Consider the following 19605-nt stretch of genomic DNA (forward strand, 5'->3'; position numbering starts at 1 on the left):
ATTGGGTGATCTTAGCTGCTGTGGTAGAAAGTGAACATTCGTCTTTGCCCACTGCCACACCTTCCCTGGGAGAAATGCAAAATGATGTCAGTAATGCAAATCTACATTGTTCCTCACTTAACTCTGAGCAAGCAACTACAGTTGTGTCCCAACTTCTCTGTCCCTCTGGGACAGGCAGCTACTCAGAGAAGAGATAGGAGATTCAGCTAAATTGAAATTTTATAGAAACAAGAGAAAACTTCTAGTGTCTCACATGACACACTTAGACTGAAATTTTACAGTTTGTCCAAGATTCAAACTTAACTATGACTCCTGAATTTCTGTTTGCTAAATCTGGCATATCTCTAACTCCAAACACTTCAACTGTGAACACAGCAGTGTGGAGCCTTCTAGTCAGTGGGTACAGAAGCCAAGAGAAAGATGAAGCCTTCCCACACGGTATTCAAAATATTAATGTGGATACACTTACTGTGACAGAATTAGGTTCTCCTCTTCCTTCAGTGTCCCTGAGAGGCAAGCAAGGGGCTAGCTGTCAGAGGAAGCTGACGCTACCCAACAAGGCACCGTGTTTACCAGTTGCCTGCCATGCCTTTATGCTTGAACATTCTTTGTGCTTGGCTTCTTAGCTATCCCTTTATCTAGCAAGGCATTTTCATGACACAAGTTGTGTTTATTTCCAGAAATCCACCAATCAGAGGATAGCTGTCTCTGTCCCAAAATAAAATATGTTTCTAATTCTATTATGCCAGCCATCCATCCCATAACAATACTTGCTTTGTTTATTAAAGACATAAATCCTGATCTAATGTCGCCTCCCTCTGGGCATTGTGCTCCCCCACTGCCTTGCGTCTGCATCAGCTGTCCATGGAGTGAGGAATGACCATCTTTATGAAGAGATTTACTAGGAAAATGAAGTTGGTTACCCTAAAATATAAGCATACCCATCTTTTGTTATGAAAAAAGTATATGTGCATATTGGCAAGGATTGCTAACACTTATCATTAAAGATGTAAGGCCGACTTCGTGTATTTATTTGGTTGTGGTTTAACCCCTAGAGCCTTCTCTTTATTTTAAATTCTTCTGATCACTGCTGAACATGGTAAATCACCCACCTTCAAGTGGAGCTCCTCAAACCCCACACTGTACCACAGCTACTCAACAGGTGTGTAAAAAAGGAGATTCAGGGACTCTCCTTGATGAATGACTTGGCAAGTCTAAGGAGGGGCCCTCTGAGTCTCCAAGTCCAATCTCCCCCATCTCTACTGTGACCTAGACAGTCTGTGTCCCTAGCACACCTGAAGGAATGCTGGCTTACAGCTCTACTGGTTAACCTCTGCCAGGTTCAAATGTATACCCACAATGTAACGTACTACATTCGGGAACATTTTTTTTTTCTCTTTCAATATTTATATAATTCCAGATCTCAATAAGATCCCCTTCAGTAGAGAGGAAAGTGTTTGGGTGGAACACCCACCTCAGCTTGGATGGAGACAGACCCGCAATGTCGGCTTTGATCACTGAGGTGGGAAGAAGAAATGAGAGCACACTTTCCAGATCTTCCCAATGTAGCTCACTCCTTCTGTTTCTGGGGCTTTTTATTGCTTTTCTCTAGTTTTAATTACTACCATAATGGAAAGTCTAGAGCGTTTGTGTACACAAAACTCTCCCTAGTTCTATCTCTGCTATTATGCAGTGTAGAACTTTCCTACCCATGGCCCTTGCAGGAGGTCCTTGCTGGCATCTCACAGCTACTCCTGCCTCCTGGGATACTCTTCCACAGGACAGTTGGGATAAGCTGTTGGAGTGTAAATCAGATCATGTCCTTTCCCTTTTTGAGCCCTGCAGTGGTTCTCCCCAGCACTAAGAACAAACCCTCATCCAAGCCTTTATTCCCTCTCTCTTTGAATCCTGGTACATGCTGCCAACAGTTGTGAGACAGTTGTTTCCTTCTGAGCCTCACAGATGGGCTCCTATTGTGCTTTAGGGAGCATGCCAGACATCTCACATCACTGCACTCTCCACTGCAGCCCCTTCTTTGCTTCCATGCAATATTTACTAGTGTCTGGGGAATGTTTCCATCTCTATATCTGTGTGTTTGTTATTGGGTTTTGAGCTTGTCTCTTCTATTAAGGGAGATCACTGTCCCTCTAGAATCCTCTGCCCTCTGCCTAGCCCAGTTCCCGACACACAGTTGGTGGTGTTCAATGTCTTGATTTAACAAACTGGATGAGCAGGCCAGCCCTGGCCAAAGCAGAACCCTAAAGGGTCAGAAGAGTTAAAACAAGTGTTGCCCCTAGTACTCTGCAGGACCCTAAGCCAGGCTTTGGCAGTAGAAGTTACACACTGATATCTTCTGAGATCTCTAAGGAAAGGGGTGGCTGGGCAGAAGGCGTGAATTAAAGCCATCCACACACAGCAACCCCAAACTAAGGGCAGAGCTATAATCCTGCTAAAGTGTTCGTTGAGCAATAGAAAGCAGACTCAGTGCTGTTCTAAAAGCTACACCAGACCCAAAAGCTTCAAGACAACTGTGTGTAGGAGGGACCTTGGGACTATCTCAGCTGTGGCTCATGATTTGAATAAAAATCAGATGACTTAGGATCTGTCGAAAATGAAGGATGTTTTAATACTTTGTGTGTAAAAACACTGGTATTTTGCTTCTGTTTTATTAAACAGATTTTATTATTTTTCAGAATCTTGTCAGGGTAATCATTTTATGGGTAGATGAAATATTTAGCCCTGCACTGCAGGACTTCTTTCTCAGCAATTACCTTGTGGCACTTCCACTGTAATTAGGTTTTCGCCTAGGAATTTTCCCTGGGTCTGGGTAATAAATGAAATATGACCAGAATTTAAATTTGTCAATTACAAGCAAGCACCATGGGTAAACACACAACAGAGCCATGAATTCTGAAGTACAGGCTGTTGCTGGGGGGGATGAATGCTCTGAAAATTAAACTGGAAACAAAACTACTGACTGGCAAGCAAAAAGCAGTCCCCACAGAAAGCTGATCTCCCCTAACACTCCTGAGCAGTCCTTCCAAACTGTGAGCTCTTGATTACAAATTCTTCTAGCTTGAAAATGACAATTCCAGGAGTGAGCAGTGGATTTACATCAAAATAATCTGGATGGGCTGTGGTTGCCTCTCTGTGTACACGTTTATTGAGGCCAGCCCAGGCAGTGTGGGGACGTGGTAGGCTAGAATGACATAGTATCCTGCAGCCTGACCAGTGGGTGGCACAATCCCTGAGCTGTCCTGGGAGATTTGGAGATAGGACCTAAGATCTCTCCACAGCTTTGCTGACTTGACTTCAACTATCGCTCCTGTGGGGCCCTTTGCCAACCTTCTCTTGTACAGGGAGATGTCTTAGGATTGATATTGTTAAACTGACAAATTATATTTCAGTTAAACACACACATACACTCTTTCACACACACAGATACACACATACTGACACACATATACACACACACTCACACATACACTCTCTCACACATACACAGACACACACTCTCACACACAGACACATACATACACTCTCTCACACATACACAGACACACTCACACACAGACACACACACAGACACATACATACACACTCACACACATACTGACACACACACACATATACACACACTTATTTACACAGACACACACTCTCTCACACACAGACACATACACACACACACACACCAAACCGCCATCATTTATTCATATAACCAGTCTTCCCTGTCTTTATTGTCAATCATTATGTTTACTTTATGCACCCAGCATTGAGTCCAAATGGACAGGTCTTCAGCTATCTGGGAGGCCATGATGTGGAGGAGACAGGCTGGAGTTCCCAGACCATGCTAACATAGGACAAAGGACAGGATAGGTAGTCCATCATTAGGAGGGTTTACTGTTGTGTAAACTTTATGGAGTGCAGTTACTTATACAAACCAAGATGATGATGATACATCACATTAGGCCATATGATCTTATGGGACCATGGTCCTAGTAAGTTATCTTTTGCTGACTGAAGCACCCATATGAAGGACATGATAACACATATGAAGTGACCATTCAAATAGACACCATCCGTGGTGTGGAAGGAGACATATCTTCAGAGATGTGATATGGACATGGTGGCTTCCTGAAGTGGCTTCTTTGAGGAAGGGACACCTTACCTGGTGTGAGAAAAAAAAAGAACTCTTCAGGCAAAAGGAGCATTGTGGTAAAAACAAACAAACAAACAAACAAACAAACAAACAAACAAACATTGCATCAAGGGGCAGCCTACAGACTGGAGAGACAGACCTCATGAGCAGAAGTATAGGGCAAAAGGAGGCAGGACCATCAGGAATCATCTATCTATCTATCTATCTATCTATCTATCTATCTATCTATCATTTGTTATCTATCTATCTACTCTCTCTCTGTCCCCTTGACAGAAATCACTAAGGGGTCTTATGTATGAGGAGCATGGTAATAGTGGTAGTTAATATGATCAAATCTGTGGTTTGAAAAGGCAACCTGGCTTCCTAATAGAGAATATGATGAAGATGTAGAGGACACAAAGTACAGTTAGGGGGGCATCTTGTGGAGTTTAAACAAAAAACTGAAAAAAAGAGTGGTCTGCTTAAACTGGTGGCAGAGGTGATGGAAACAACATGGAACACAAGACATAGGCAGTAGAATTAGAATGAGCCTGGTGACAGGAGATGGTGATCGGAAACTGGAGCTCTTAGGCATGACCTGCAGTTTCTCATATTCCATTAGTAGAGCCTCAGAAAGGATTTGTACCCACTTTACACCTGAGAACAATGAGGCTTAGAGAAGCCTAGGGCTGGGCTCAGGCTCGCTCACCAGGCAGAAGTTACATTATGTGCCTTTACCTCATTTCTGAGATTGCCAAGAAATTTCCCTGAGACCTCATTTCCCCTACATCCTCTCAGCCTGTCACTTGCATTATTGAGACCCCTAAACACTCACTGCACTAATCTGCCATTCTTCCTCTCTGACTAGGCTGAGCTGGTTGTGGCTGAAGTCAGGTCTTACTTTCTATTTTGCCCAGAGACTCAACCCTTTATCCTTATGGGGAAGTATATTGCAAGACTCATTGAGGATGTTTGAACGTTAGATAATATCAAACTCTTTATATACTCCAAATTTTCTTTTATGTACTCCATGTCCTGTGTGGCTTGGATCCCAGAACCCTGGCCAGGGGTTGGCGAGGGAATGAAGAAAGGAGCTCTGGAGAGGGAGTGGCACTGTTGGGAGTTGTTGGAGTAGGTGTGGCCTTGTGGGTGCGGGGTTTGATACCCTTGTCCTAGCAGCCTTCCAATGAAGATGTAGAACTCTCAGCTTTGGTCACGGTATAACCTTTTGGTAAGACCTGTCCATTTGGACTCAATGCTAGGTACATAAAGTATAGCATAATGATTGGCAATGAAGACAGGGAAGACTGGTTGTATTTTGGTCACAGAAGTAAAACCTTAAGACACTCTCTAAGCCCATGTCCACAGTGACACACCCACTCCAACAAAGCCACACCTCCTGATAGTGCCACTCCCTGGGCCAAGCATAGCTAAACCACCACACCTTGGCTTGGTTATCTTGCTTTTTTATCCAACTAAGGACTGGTGGATGCATCAACCACATTGGTCTGAGCCCACTAATATTAATTAAAGGAATTGGGCCAATTTTCAGTTGAGGCTTTCTATTTAGCTGATTCTAATTTGTGGTAAGCTAACATTAAAACCAGCCATCACAATGGTTAAGTGAAAGTTATTTACTACTTACAAACTACTTTATTTCTGGAATTTTCTACTAAATATTTTAATAATATACATTCTGTATACTTTTAAGGCAGTAGTAACATGTTTGATGACAAGTAACTGAAACCATGGAAAGAGAAATTGGTGGAAAGAGGGACCCCTAAATTTAGTTTTGCACCTGACCCAGGATGATCCATGTTCAGTGAGAAGTCCTCCCCAGCTTCTACATAAGGAAGCCAGTTTAGAGGGCAAGGTTGACTTAAAACATTTTCAGTGACCCATTGCTTGCACCAAGGCCACTTGGGAGATCTGAAATGCAGTGCTCAGAAAGGATTGCTAAGAACCCAGATGTTTCTTTTTCTTTTTTTTTTTTTTTTTTTTTTTTGGTTTTTTCGAGACAGGGTTTCTCTGTGTAGCCCTGGCTGTCCTGGAACTCACTTTGTAGACCAGGCTGGCCTTGAACTCAGAAATCCTCCTGCCTCTGCCTCCCAAGTGCTGGGATTAAAGGTGTGCGCCACCACCGCCGCTCGGCTACCCAGAAGTTTCTAACCCCTCAGCATAATGTGGTTCTTTCTGGGTATAAGTCCAGCACCATGCTGTGCATTCAAATGGCCATTACCATTTTGAAGGCTTTGGCTTCTGCCTGTACAAAATGAGGGTTCTTTAAGAATGTTGGGCTGAGTGCCTGACAAATACAGAAGTGGATGCTCACAGCCATCCATTGGATTGAGCACAGGGTCCCCAATGGAGGAGCTAGAAAAAGGACCCAAGGAGCTGAAGGGGTTTGCAGCCCCATAGGAGGAACAACAATATGAACCAACCAGTATCTCCAGAGCTCCCTGGGACTATACCACCAACCAAAGAAAACACACGGAGAGACTCACGGCTCTAGCTGCATATGTAGCAGAGGATGGCCTAGTCGGTCATCAATGAGAGGCAAGGCCCTAGGTCCTGTGAAGGTTCTATGCCCCAGTATAGGGGAATGCCAGGGTCAGGAAGCAAGAGTGAGCAGGGGAAGGGAGAAGGGATAGGGGGTTTTTGGAGGGAAAACTAGGAAAGAGGATAACATTTGAAATGTAGATAAAGAAAATATCTAATAAAAAAAAGTTGGGCTGTTGTGAGGATCACAGTTGGCTTTCTCTGTTAACATATGTTAATATCTTTTAATTCTTTTATTTTAAGGATAAGAAATTGCATGATTAGCCAAGAAAAGGGTCAAACTGAGAATCTCTCTTCTATTGGCCCTGAAGTTTCTGTCACTCACAGATTTCTTTCCCCATGGTTTATTCTGGAATGAAGAAAGAGGAAGCTGGCTCTCTGGAGGTTCCCAACAAGTTGACAGATGTCCCCTAAGGCAGCTTTCAACAGAGAACTATTCTTTATTATAATTATTATTCTTTGTGATTTACAGTGTGTCTCTAAGCCTCTGGGCACAATCATGGAGCAGGGCTGGAATTAATAAACCTGATCTGTTTCCTTCTTAATTCATGGCACTGACAAAATTAAAAAATGAAGTCGGATGGGAAGACTTAGCAGACAAAGTATCCCAAGCTGGGTTCCTAGGCAGGCACAGGGATGTGTGTCGGACGGAGCATGGCTAGGCCAGAGCTGCAGCTACAGCAAGACAAATGGTCTAATAGGTCAAGGAAGCTTGAGGACTCCCCAGAAAGCCACAAACCTTCCAATCCAAACCCATTTTATTAAGGATTCTAGAGCTCTGCATCATGTATACAAGTGTTAAGACAGTAGGCTGCACTGCCGATTGCTATAAGCCAGAGCAAGGACTGAAGCTGACATATTTGGCTATGTGTGAAACTATATTCACACCCAAGTCTCAACCAAAGCCTATGGCTTTAACCTTTATTGTATATTGGTTGTGAATATAGTATATTATAGTTGCTTAAATATTTATCATGACACTATGAATTCATCCAAGTGAAGGAATACCCAGTATTTTTTAAAGGAGCTTAATAAAGAAGTACACGTGGGAGCTTTTCTGTCTTAGAGTACTTTCCCTTTGCATTTCCCTCCTCCCTGATTTCCCAGTCATATAATATTTACTACTGAAACAGCAGATCAGAAAAAAAAATATTGTTTCCCAAACCACCAAATTTTTTGTTAGGATCTGAAACATGCCTTCTAGGCCCAAGTGCTAACAAGCTTTGTTGTCAGCAGTATTGGTAGGTCGTAGAACCTTAGGGGGTGGTGCATAGCCAAGGACAGTTAGATCATGGCTGGGTTGTGTGGCCCTGAAAGGGATCTTCAGATTCTGGTCCTTCGCAGATGTCGTGAAGTGAGCAGCTTCCTCGATCTCGCCCACAGTTACAAATGGTCTTGCTCCCGGCCTGGAACAATAAGACTGGGGGACTGTGTGCTGAACTTTCTGAAACTGTGAACCCAATAAGCATCCCTTTCTTTTAAATCATTCACTTGAGAGGCTTTATCATAATGATACAATGCAATAGCAACTGCAGAAATGCACACATTCAGGCACTGTGCTGTCTCTTCAATCTCATTTCCCCAGAGGTCACATGAGTCATGAGAAACCTTCACCTCACACTTACACAGATTTTCCCTGTTATGCTTTGCCCACTCTTCTGTTTTGGGAGATGGCTCCATGCACTTCTGAGTTAAGAAATGGGAATGGTTCTCACTGGGTAAACACAGCAGGATCCGAACTCACTCCTCAGCAAGAGGTCAGCTCTCATGTCACTGACTGACCTTTGGGGTGTTCCTATCAGATATTGACAGCTATGTTTTTTGAAGCTCCTAAAGACATTTCTCCACCAATGCTAGGCCAAATCCTGCCCTGGGCCACAGATACCTTCTCCATATTGCTAGGCTTGTGCACTCTGCTCAATGTATTATTTTTAAGGTTAAATTTTTTTTTACTAAAATAACTGAAACCTGTCACCATAAATAAGTGACATTTGTGGAGATGAGCCTGCTTACCTTATTTTAAACACTATACAGGGCATCCGTGTATCAAAATCTCACATGGCACTGCATTAATATGCATAGTTATGTGCTAGCTAAGAATTAATAACAATAAATCTTAAATATATTCAATTCACAATTACGTATGATGATAGGGAAATGAAATATAAAGGATGGATGAATAAATATGATATTTAGAAATGAAATAGAAATATTACTTTAAATAAAAAGAAAAGTAGGGGGGCAAGTCGCTAACCACCACGTGTGCCCCCAAAGAAATCAAGGCTCACCTTTAATCTCTTAGGAAACTACTGCCAGTACTGTAATGCACAGCCTTCTAGCCTCCCCACCCACTTACAGTACAGCTTTTGAGAAGGGATTGGTCCTTCAAATGTCCTTAATGTTTAAGAGGACAAGAAAAGTCCTGTTTTCCCTTCCAGAGAGACTGTAACCATAATCTCTATTATGTAAATTCTTTCAAAGAAGCAGTCTGTTCAAAGCTGTTGCTAAGTCATTTGTTGCTATAGCAATGCTTGGCCCTAGAGGCAGCATACAACAGGCAGGCTCCAGCCTCCAAACACTGGCCACCATTATCTCCCTCACACCCTAGGGGAGAGCTCCCTTTGCCAAAGCTATTCATTTAAATTAGCAGCTCCCATCTCAGTCATCTGAGTTTCTTGGGCTTGCTATGCTGTCCTGACTGGGGCTTTAACAGCAGTTAGGGCAATATATTGAGGTTGTGAGGACGGGGGTCCACAATTCTTGGTGATTAGGATATCTGAGGTAAACAGATATTAGATTAGTGGCTTAGGGGTACAATCCTGTCCGGATGAAAACAGAGGCAATAGTATAGTCACTAAAATCCCAGTAACCACTGGTCTATAGGAGACAAATCTGAGACCATTCTGAGGTGTCCCCTGAATGTTATATGCAGCTGCATATATGTATTTTAACTGTAGGATGACACTCCACATATGTAATATATTTCATTGGATTCTGGCAAACCCCACAGCATTTTACAGGAGAGAAACAGGTTTAGACAGAGCAAGCAACCTGTCCAAAGTCCCTGGCAGAAAGTGGCAGTGCTGGCTGGTTTCAAACATCTGCCTTCTGTCTCAGAGCTGCCTGCTTGCTCACGGAGCTGCCTTGAAGGACTAGAATAAGCATGCATGGTGTCTCTACTCTGCACCGGGAGTTCCTTGGATTTTTAATTGGAAGGCACTGACTGGGCTTGGTACACACCATTATTACCCCCACTGGTGGATGCAAAGCTGAGACTCACACATGTGCTGTACCCACTGCCAGGACACTGGTTGAACAAAGAGCTTGGGCTACCAGTCACCTGCCTCTGGAGCCTGTACTGCCTCTACACAACACCACATGGTACCTGGTACCCAGAAATCATTAAGCCCAGGGCTCTTATTTTGGCAAGTGAAGAAACAGACTAACAAATACCAAGCAGCTCCATCAAGGTCATTTTTGGGGGGTCTAGGGTATCTCCTCCCAGCTTCCCAAGGATGATGGATCTTCTGTGTTAGTTACTTTTCTCATCTCTGTGACCAAATACTTGGCAGAAATAAAAAAAAAAAGATTTGTTTGGCTCATATTGTCTGAGGGTCCGGTCTGTAAATGTTTGACCTGTGTCTCAGGGTTTCTATTGCTGTGATGAAACACAGTGACTCAAAGTGTGTTGAGAAGGAAATGTTTTATTTGGTGTGTATGCCCATCGTTGTAGTCTTATCACTGAAGGAAGTCAGGACAGGAACTCAAACAGGGCAGGTACCTGGAAGTAAGCACTGATGCAGAAGCCATGGAGGGGTGCTACTTATTGGCTTGCTCCCCATGGCTTGCTCAGCCTGCTTTCTTTCCTTTTTTTAATTGAATATTTTCTTTATTTACATTTCAAATGTTATCTCCTTCTCGGTTTCCCTCCCTCTCGGGAAACATCCTGTCACATCCCTCCTCCTCCTGGTTCTATGAGGGTGTTCCAACACCCACCCATCTACTCCCACCTCCTAGACCTTGATTTCCCTATACTGGGACATCTATTGAGCCTTCATAGGACCAAGGACCTCTCCTCCCATTGATGCATGACAAGGCCATCCACTGCTACATATGCAGCTGGAGCCATGTATACTCCTTTGTTGATGGCTTACTCCCTGGGAGTTCTGGGGAGTCTGGTTGGTTGATATTGTTGTTCTTCCTGTGGGGTTGCAATCTCCTTCAGTCCTTTCTCTAACTCCTCAATTGGGGACCCCACACGGAGTTAAATGGCTGGCTGCAAACATCTGCTTCTGTACTTGTAAGTCTCTGGCAGGGCCTCTCAGGAGACAGCCATATCAGGCTTCTTTCAGCATGCACTTCTTGGCATCCACAATAGTGTCTGGGTTTGGTGACTGCATATGGGATAAATCCCCAGGTGGGACAGTCATTGGGTGATCTTTCCTTCAGTCTCTGCTCAACACTTTATCTCTGTATATATGCTCCTGTCAGTAATTTGTTCTCCTTCTAAGAAGGACCAAAGCACCCACACTTTGGTCTTCCTTCTTACTGAGCATCATGTGGTCTGTGAATAGTATCCTGGTTATTTGGAGCTTTGGGGCTAATATCCACTTATCAGTGTGTGTATACCATGTGTGTTCTTTTATGATTGGGTTACCTCACTCAGGATGATATTTTCTAGTTCTCTCCATTTGCCTAAAAATTTTGCAAATTCATCATTTTTTAATCACTGAGTAGTACTCCATTGTGTATATGTATCACATTTTCTGTATCCATTCCTCTGTTGAAGGACATCTGGGTTCTTTCCAGCTCCTGGCTATTATAAATAAGGCTGCTCTGAACATACTGGAGCATGTGTCCTTGCTATATGTTGGAGCATCTTTTGAATATATGCCCAGGAGTGGTATAGCTGGTTCTTCAGGTAATACTATGTTCAGTTTTCTGAAGAACCACCAGACTGATTTCCAGAGTGGTTGTGAAAAAGTAAAATGTAAAAACAAAATTCTAGGCCTTTAGGCCCAGGCTTGGGAATGTGGCCTTTGTGACTCAATGCTCCAAGGTATGCTAATCATAAAACAGATAGCAACATTCCTCCACCCACCCGCTTCCTGGGTTCAAAGAGTGTTCATTCAAAGAATGTGCTATTGTTAGGGGCTCTTAGAAACTGTCTTGAGAGATAACCTGAACAATTACCAGGTATTCCTTGTGACACTTGTGACTTTGCACTTCCTTGTGACTCTTAACTGGTATCTTTGGTATTTTTTCCAACAACGCCCTCCCCACTTCCTTGAGTTGTGGTTTCTTCCTTTAAATACCCCCTTATCCAGCTACTTGGGGTGCCACGGTCCTCTACCCCTGCGTGGTCTATGACCATGGGTCTGAGAGCGCTCTTGAATAAAAATCCTCTTGCAGTTTGCAGCAAGACCGTTTCTTGTGGGTGATTTTGGGGTGTCGCCTCTCCTGAGTCAGAACGTGGGGGAGTCCTCACGTTGTGGGTCTTTCAGTTGTACCAGCTTGCAATCCCACCAGCAATGGAGGAGTGTTCCTCTTTCTCCACATCCTTGCCAGCATCTGCTGTCACTTGAGTTTTTGATCTTAGCCATTCTGATTGGTGTGAGGTGGAATCTTAGGGTTGTTTTGATTTGCATTTCCCTGATGATAAGGATGTTGAACATTTCTTTAGGTGCTTCTCGGCCATTTGATATTCCTCAGTTGAGAATCCTTTGTTTAGCTCTGTACCCATTTTTTAATAGGGTTATTTGGTTCTCTGGAGTCTAACTTCTTGAGTTTAGCCTGCTTTCTTATAGAACCTAGGACCATCACTCCAGAGATGGCAACACCTACAATGCACTAGCTCCCCACCCCCCATCGATCACTAATTAAGAAAATGCCCCAAAAGCTTGCCTGCAGCCTGATCTTATGGAGGCATTTTCTTTCTTGAAATTCTCTCCTCTCAGATAATTCTAGCTTGTGTCACGTTGGCATAAAACCAGCCAGCACAGCCCATGTGTTTTGGCAGATGTCATTGTGGCCTGTGTGTGTGTGTGTGGGGGGGGGGATGGGGGCGGGAGATAGAGGTGGGTCACCAGCAAACAGGAATTAAAGTAGCACAGGAAGAAGCCCAGGGATAAGAACCCACGAGGGCTTCCTTATCAGTGACCCACTTCCTCTAGTAGGACTTTACTTCACACAGCCTCTCCAAATAGCTCCAACATCTGGGGAACAAACATTTAAAGCACGAGTCCATGGTTGACATTTTTTTTTCAAACCATAGCAGATGTCTTTGTTTGCAGATGTCCTCCTCACACTCAGGTCAGTCCCTTGAGTACTGAAAAGTAACTGCACTTGAAGACTGTGTGTTTAATGTGGGAAGGCAGTGGAACACTGACGATTCCTACTGGTTAATGTAACCTCATCTTCCTAATCTAAAAACTGCGCCACCAGAGAGAGCCTTCCTATAAGTAAAGCATTCAGGGGCAGGTCCAGGAAAAGTATGATATGCCTGACTATGATTAAATAGTTGATTTGATATAGAGTCACCATAGACACAAACCTCTAAGATTTTGTTAACCAGGGTCGGGAGACCCACCTTAAATGTGGACAGCACCATTTCATGGGCTGCGGTCTCGGATTGAATAAAAAGGAGAAAGGGACCTAAGTAGCAGCATGCATTCCTTATGCATTCCTTTACTCTGTTTCCTGATAGGGATGCAACATGGCCAACTGCCCCGAGTCTTCTGCCATGATGCCCTGCCTCCATGATTGTACCTGTGAACTGTGAGCCTTTCCATTCTTCAGTTGTTTTTTTCTGCCATTTTTTTTTCATAGCAACAGAAGAGATAGCAGATCCACTGATAGTCTGTTGTTTGTTACTCCTGTTCTTCCCTTCTGGGGATGCAGACAGCTGCATCTCTTCTCAAGTTCTCTGCACCACCAGTCAGAGCTTGTCAATGACGGCTTGTTAGGTTCTATTTTCTTCTCCTTTACCTTCTAGGTTTTAGCTACAGATACCTTCATAATTCTCCTTTATCCATATTTGCCCACACTATGGTGAGCTCTCACCGATAATTTACCCAGTTTGAATGTGCCCACAGTTTTCTGTTGAGACCAATGGATCCCCTCTCCCACCTCCTCTCTGACTCATCCTTGCTTTTATGTCCCCACAAGAGTCACCTCAACCAGTAATTGCTCCATCCATTATGCCTTTGCCTTCTTACTTGAGGACAAGCTAGGAGAGGAATAGGGCTTCCCTTGACTTGCTGCCAAGCATCTCCCCTACAGTAAAGATGTCTGTTTTCACAACCTGTTTGCAGCTGTAACATGGGATTTTTATAGAGTGAAATGTTGGTGCCTGGTTCAGTGGAATTATCCAAAGTGTCCTGTTTCAGAGTGGACACAAAAGCTCTATTTCAGTCCTTATCCTTTCTTGGGTCAGTCTTGATGAACCACCCCCACTCCCGCACACCCCCACCTGCCACACTCTGCCAATCCCATGACCACACGAACCACAGCTATCCTTCAGGAATCACACTCTATCACGTGGGCATCTGTGTCTCCTTGTCTGTGGGCTAAATAGCTGTGGTGGCTGTGACTCACCCAGCCTCCAGTGGAAGGTCCTTTTCCAGCTGAGGACATAAGGAACCAGGAAAGCACATGCTTGCCTGGCAAGCTCATCATAGTCTTCCCAGATGGTTTGTCAAAGGGGATTTGGGAGGTGCCTTGTCTATCATTTATTTTAGTGCCGGAAGGAGGACCAGGCACACCAAACATGACCAGTGCTGGAGCCCCTGGTCAGTTTCAAGGACGCTTGTATTGGTTTAAACATCAAGTCTATCATGGGGGGGGGGAGATATGGGGAGGGGAAGGGGAGAGGGAGGGGACGGGGAGGGGGAGAGAACCAGCTAGAGAGTTCAGTTTCTGGATGCCAGTGATCTTCAGTGCCAACTCTGGCTTCTGGCTTCTCCTGTTACTAGATCTTGAACTAATAACTCATTTAACTGTCTGAACCTTAGTGTTTTCTTCTGCAAAATAGGAGCCCAGACCTCCTTCCTCTGGTTCTTGTGAAGATTAGGTCTGGAGTAAGATAATGTGGAGCGAGCACTGAGCATACATTAAGTTTAGTGGGTGGTAACTTATCTTGACGTCACAACAGGGCCAGACTGCCCATCACCCGGGTCTGCTGGGTAATTTATACAATACAGTTTCCCTCTCTCTCTCTTTAAAAGTAAACAATTACCTTTTTCTATTTTAATAGTTTGTTTATTGATGAGTGTGTGTGTTGTGGGTGCACACGTGTTCAGGTGTACGTGTGGATGTCAGAGGACAACTTGCAGGAGTTGGTGCTCTTCTTTTGCCTCATGGCCCCTGGGATTGAATGCGGGTAATCAGGCTTGGTGGCAAGTGCATTTACCCACGGGAATATCTCGCAGCCTGTGAAACTCTTTGACCACTTAGTTGTACCTCTTCTTGTTTGTTTATTTATAGGTTTGGTACCTATGTTTTGATTGAGTTTTATTTTGGCTTGGTCCAACATATACAGGCTTGCTGGGCATGAGGAGTTCCTCCCTGGGTGGTCCCACCGAGGGGAACTCGTTAGCGGTGTCACATGGCTCCCAGGTATTTTAACCTGGTCCCTGATGCTCTTGCAACCCGCCCCTCCCTCAGCCCAGGTCTCTCACCTCACCAGCAGCTTGGCAAAGTTGGAGTGGAACCAGGCAAGCTAGAGGAAAGGCAGGTCCATGCTCACAAAAACATGCTGAAATCCCATCAGCCGTTCGCTTAGTTGGGTGAGTCTGAACGTACCAAGAGCCTTAGATTGCTCATATGTGACTAGAGTGTGACACTCATAAGTGGGAGATCTTTATTCATAGTTCATGTTTTCTTTTCACCCTTGGAGAGTTGCTAATGTACTTGGGGTGAGTGAGTGTGGCTGCGGTGGGGTGGTGTGACTGGCTTCAGTGGTCACACTGTCTTTAGGCACTAACCTAAACTGCAGAGCTTGCTAATGCAGCTACAAACAGTGACCTTTGATTTAAGCCTCTAGCTGAGCCCAGGTCACTCCTTGCCCGGCTGTTGACCAGAAACCTCACAGGTAACACGAACAGTTAATTAGTACATATGTAGTATGTGTAATAAAGGATACAGAGTTGTCTAGAACCATGAGAGCACCTCTTTACATAGGTGTGCAGCTTCCTATGATGATGGACTGTTTGTGTTGAGGTGATAGCACTTAAGAGGATACTCAGCACATTTGAGCTCACAGCTGGGATGTGTGAGGGGTGCAGTGGGGTACAAAGGTACAGAACAGATGTGCTTATGGCATTGGTGCCCTACTCTCCATGGCAAAAGCTGCCATGTGTGGTGGGCAAAACATTTCATGAATGTTATCATTTAATAATAGGTCTGTGTATGTTTACGGTTGTGATTCTAAAAGCAGACCACAACCTCTATATTTTATGGATTCATGGCATATCTAACTTGTTCTTCAGTTTTAAAAAAGTATCACTGGGCAATGCAATCCTTTTATTTCTCGGCTATAGGAGTTTTCGTGTTTGTTTGTTTGTTTTTGTTTTTCAATTTGTAGCATGTTTTAAAAGAAATCTGCACATATGTAGGCTGTGCCACCCACCTGAACCTGAATTACTCATGTGCCAACTGTATTTATACAACCAGAAGCAGTGTCTTGAACTTTGTTTTTTTATCCCCTCCTTCCTCCTTCCCTCCCTCCTTCTTCCTGCAATAGTTGGGCTAAAGTTGGCATCAGATGGGCTGATATTTGGTTGGGGCACCACTTGGCTGCCATACATCACTCAGAAGGGAGCAGTGATCCTGGGGGGTAATTTTTGAGATTTAGAACCTCTCAGTGCAAAGCTCCCTGCTCAACTCTTCCTTGTGTGAGAGAAAGCTCTCTGAGCACCGAGTCTGGCTGTCCTTCTCACCTCTCATCTCTCCAGTGGATCTACCCACCGATCCGGTATTATTCAGACATGCATCCCAGTTTGGGCCGATCGCATAGCTCTGCCTGTGCCTGGTTACCCTGCTCACTGCATCGGTTCTTCTTGTAGTCTTGCTGAGTGTCTCACATACTTCCAGACATTAAATCAGTGCTTCTTCTAGTATGGTCTGTTTGCAAATTGCCTCCCAAGTGAGAGACACGAAATAGGGCATTTTGACTAAGTAATTTTATGGCTATTGAATCTAGCAATCATAAACCTGTGTTTTATGGCTCTCATTTTTCGTTTTATTTTTCTACTAATTCATTTTTATTGCACTGCCCTCCCTTGATGCCCACAGGGGATTGGTACCTAGACTCCTACAGACACTAAAGGCTGCAGATGCCGAAGTCCTCATATAATACAGTGCTGTGGAGTTCTTATGGGATACATACACACATACGTCACATTCTCCCTTATACTTGATGAACTGTAATATCTGTAATATCTAACACTATAATTGGCATGTTAATAGTTGTTAGATTGTATTATTTAGAGAAGAAAGGTTAAAAGAAGAAACTATATGCTCAGGGTAGACACAGGCTCTTTTTTTCTGAGTACTTTCAATCTCTGGTTGGTTGAGTCTGTGGATTCGGAGCCCAGTTGCCTGTCTGCATTCTATTGGTGTGGTAAAGGAATTTGGGGAGGGAGAGGGTCTGTTAGGCTTGTGTGTCTTGATTCTCTGTCCATTAAGGAAAGACAAAGCAGGAACCTAGAGACAGTTGTTGAAGCAGAGACCCCGGAGGAACACTGTGTACTGATTGGTTCTCCATGGCTTCCTCAGTTTGCTTTCATATATTACCCAAGACTACCTGCCCAGGGTGGTACCACTCACTGTGTGCTGGACCCTCCCATGTCAATCATTAATCTAGAAAACACCTTACAGACAGGCCAATCTGGTGGTAGCCTTTTTTCCAATTGAAGTTGCCTCTTCTAAAGTTAACAAACACAGAAAGAGAGAGAGAAAGAGAGAGAGAGAGAGAGAGAGAGAGAGAGAGAGAGCACAAAGAAACAAAACTCCATCACACCAGGGATACAGAAAGTTGTCAGTGTTGTACTGAAGCAGTAGCAAGAGGGGAAGTAAGAATCAGAAGAACTCCTGTGGGGAGCACAGGCAGCCAGAGATGCTGCTCCAAGGCCCGAGTCTCAAACCTTTAACTTTCTTTGATTGACTCATCTCCCCACCTTCGCTCCTAACTATTCCTCCACTTAAACATTCACACACGCTGGCTACTCCTTCTCCTAGCTGGACTCTACCCTGTCTCCATCTGGATCTCTCTGCTCTCCAGTCTTCTAGGGCAGTGCAAAGAGTCACTTCCCTAGGCAGGTCTTCCAAACACTGTCATGTCACTCAGGAAAATGAGTCCTACAACACCTATAGGCAAAACTCTCTTCCTTGCACTTGATCCCAACTAGAAGGTCTTCTGGGAGTTCCGTTGGTAAACACAGGACCCTCTGACCTCTTCACCCCCAATGATAAGCTACTTCCCCGAAAGCAGGTTTCATCATGCTGCCTTGTTCCTCACTGGTCTCTTGGCTTTCAACAAAAATGTCTAGCACAGTGCAGATACTCAAGACACACTTTGGGGTCATTGGATGAGCACAGTGATGGCAGAACTCAAATTGAAGTGGATTTTCTGATTGTCCCTGGACAAAGTTACTTATATCCCACCATCTTGATTCTCTGGGGTCCTGCTTTTAAAAAATAGTATTTCATCCAATGTCTGTTCTCAAAAAGTATGGCTTGCCATCCGGGAGAGCTGGGTTTGAGTCCAGACTTTCCCACCAACCAACGACAAGTCAGTTGAATACTAAGAAGCTGTTCTTCCTGCCTGTTGTGTAAATGCCACTTCTGTGAATTCCTGGGGGACTGGAGTAATCCAGTTAAAAACACTGGGCACAGCTAGGGAGACAGCTCAGACTGTAAAGTGCTTATCATGCAAGCATTAGGTCCTGAGTTTGATCCTCAGAGTCCATGTAAAATACCAAGAAACAGTGACTCATGCATATAGTTCCAGTTCTGGGGAGGGAGGCCAGCCAGAGTATCCCATCAAGGGTTCTAGGCCAGTGAGAGATCTTTTTCTTTTCCCCCATAAATCTATATGGACTCTGCCAGAAGAATTATACCAAGTGACCAGTTTTCAGTTCCCTAACCCACAGTGTGTGTGTAATAGATTTAACTTTTGAGTTCTTGGGATAAAATAATATAAAAATAATATAATCCCAAGTCTGCTCATAATGTTTGATAATTATTGCTATTGGTTATTGTTATGATAATTTCTCTCATAATATCTAAAATTCTCAGCACCAAGATAATTGAGAATGAAATTGAAAGGAAATGAGAATGGTCCCTGAACTTCTGGAGCACAGAAAGGGGTTCCTTAGCTCAAGTTCATACCCATAAGGTTTGCATGTGGTTGTTAGGAACAGCAGAGGGCGCTGTTTCCTTAATAAAGAGCCAACAGGACTCACAGCAGCCAAGAGCAGTCTGGAGTTTGGAGTTTGATGGACAGCAGCAAGCTTGGTAAGGCAGAAATTATAGGTTCTGAACAGAGGTCTATTGGTACTCTTGAGTTCAGAGCCCTGAATAGCAGGCTCACTGTGTGTTTGGCTTTATGCTGACCTCTGTCCTTACCCTCCTCCTCCTCCTCCTCCTGCTCCTGCTCCTCCTCCTCCTCTCTGGGGGTAGAACCCAGATCCTCACACTTGCTAGGCAAGCTCCCTGCTGCTTAGCTATCTCTTGGTCCCCCTTCTCTTCTGCATTACCACTTATTTTTAGGAGAGAAGAAGCTCAGAAATTAGACCCTAATAGCAGACAGGATCTTTCTTCCTGTGGTTGGATGCACTGCCACCAGGAACAAGGAATAAGAAGAAACAGGAGGAGGAGGGGGAGGAGGAGGAGGAGGGGGAGGA

Source organism: Mus caroli, chromosome 11 (assembly GCF_900094665.2).
Source record: "Mus caroli chromosome 11, CAROLI_EIJ_v1.1, whole genome shotgun sequence".
Classification (NCBI taxonomy): domain Eukaryota; kingdom Metazoa; phylum Chordata; class Mammalia; order Rodentia; family Muridae; genus Mus; species Mus caroli.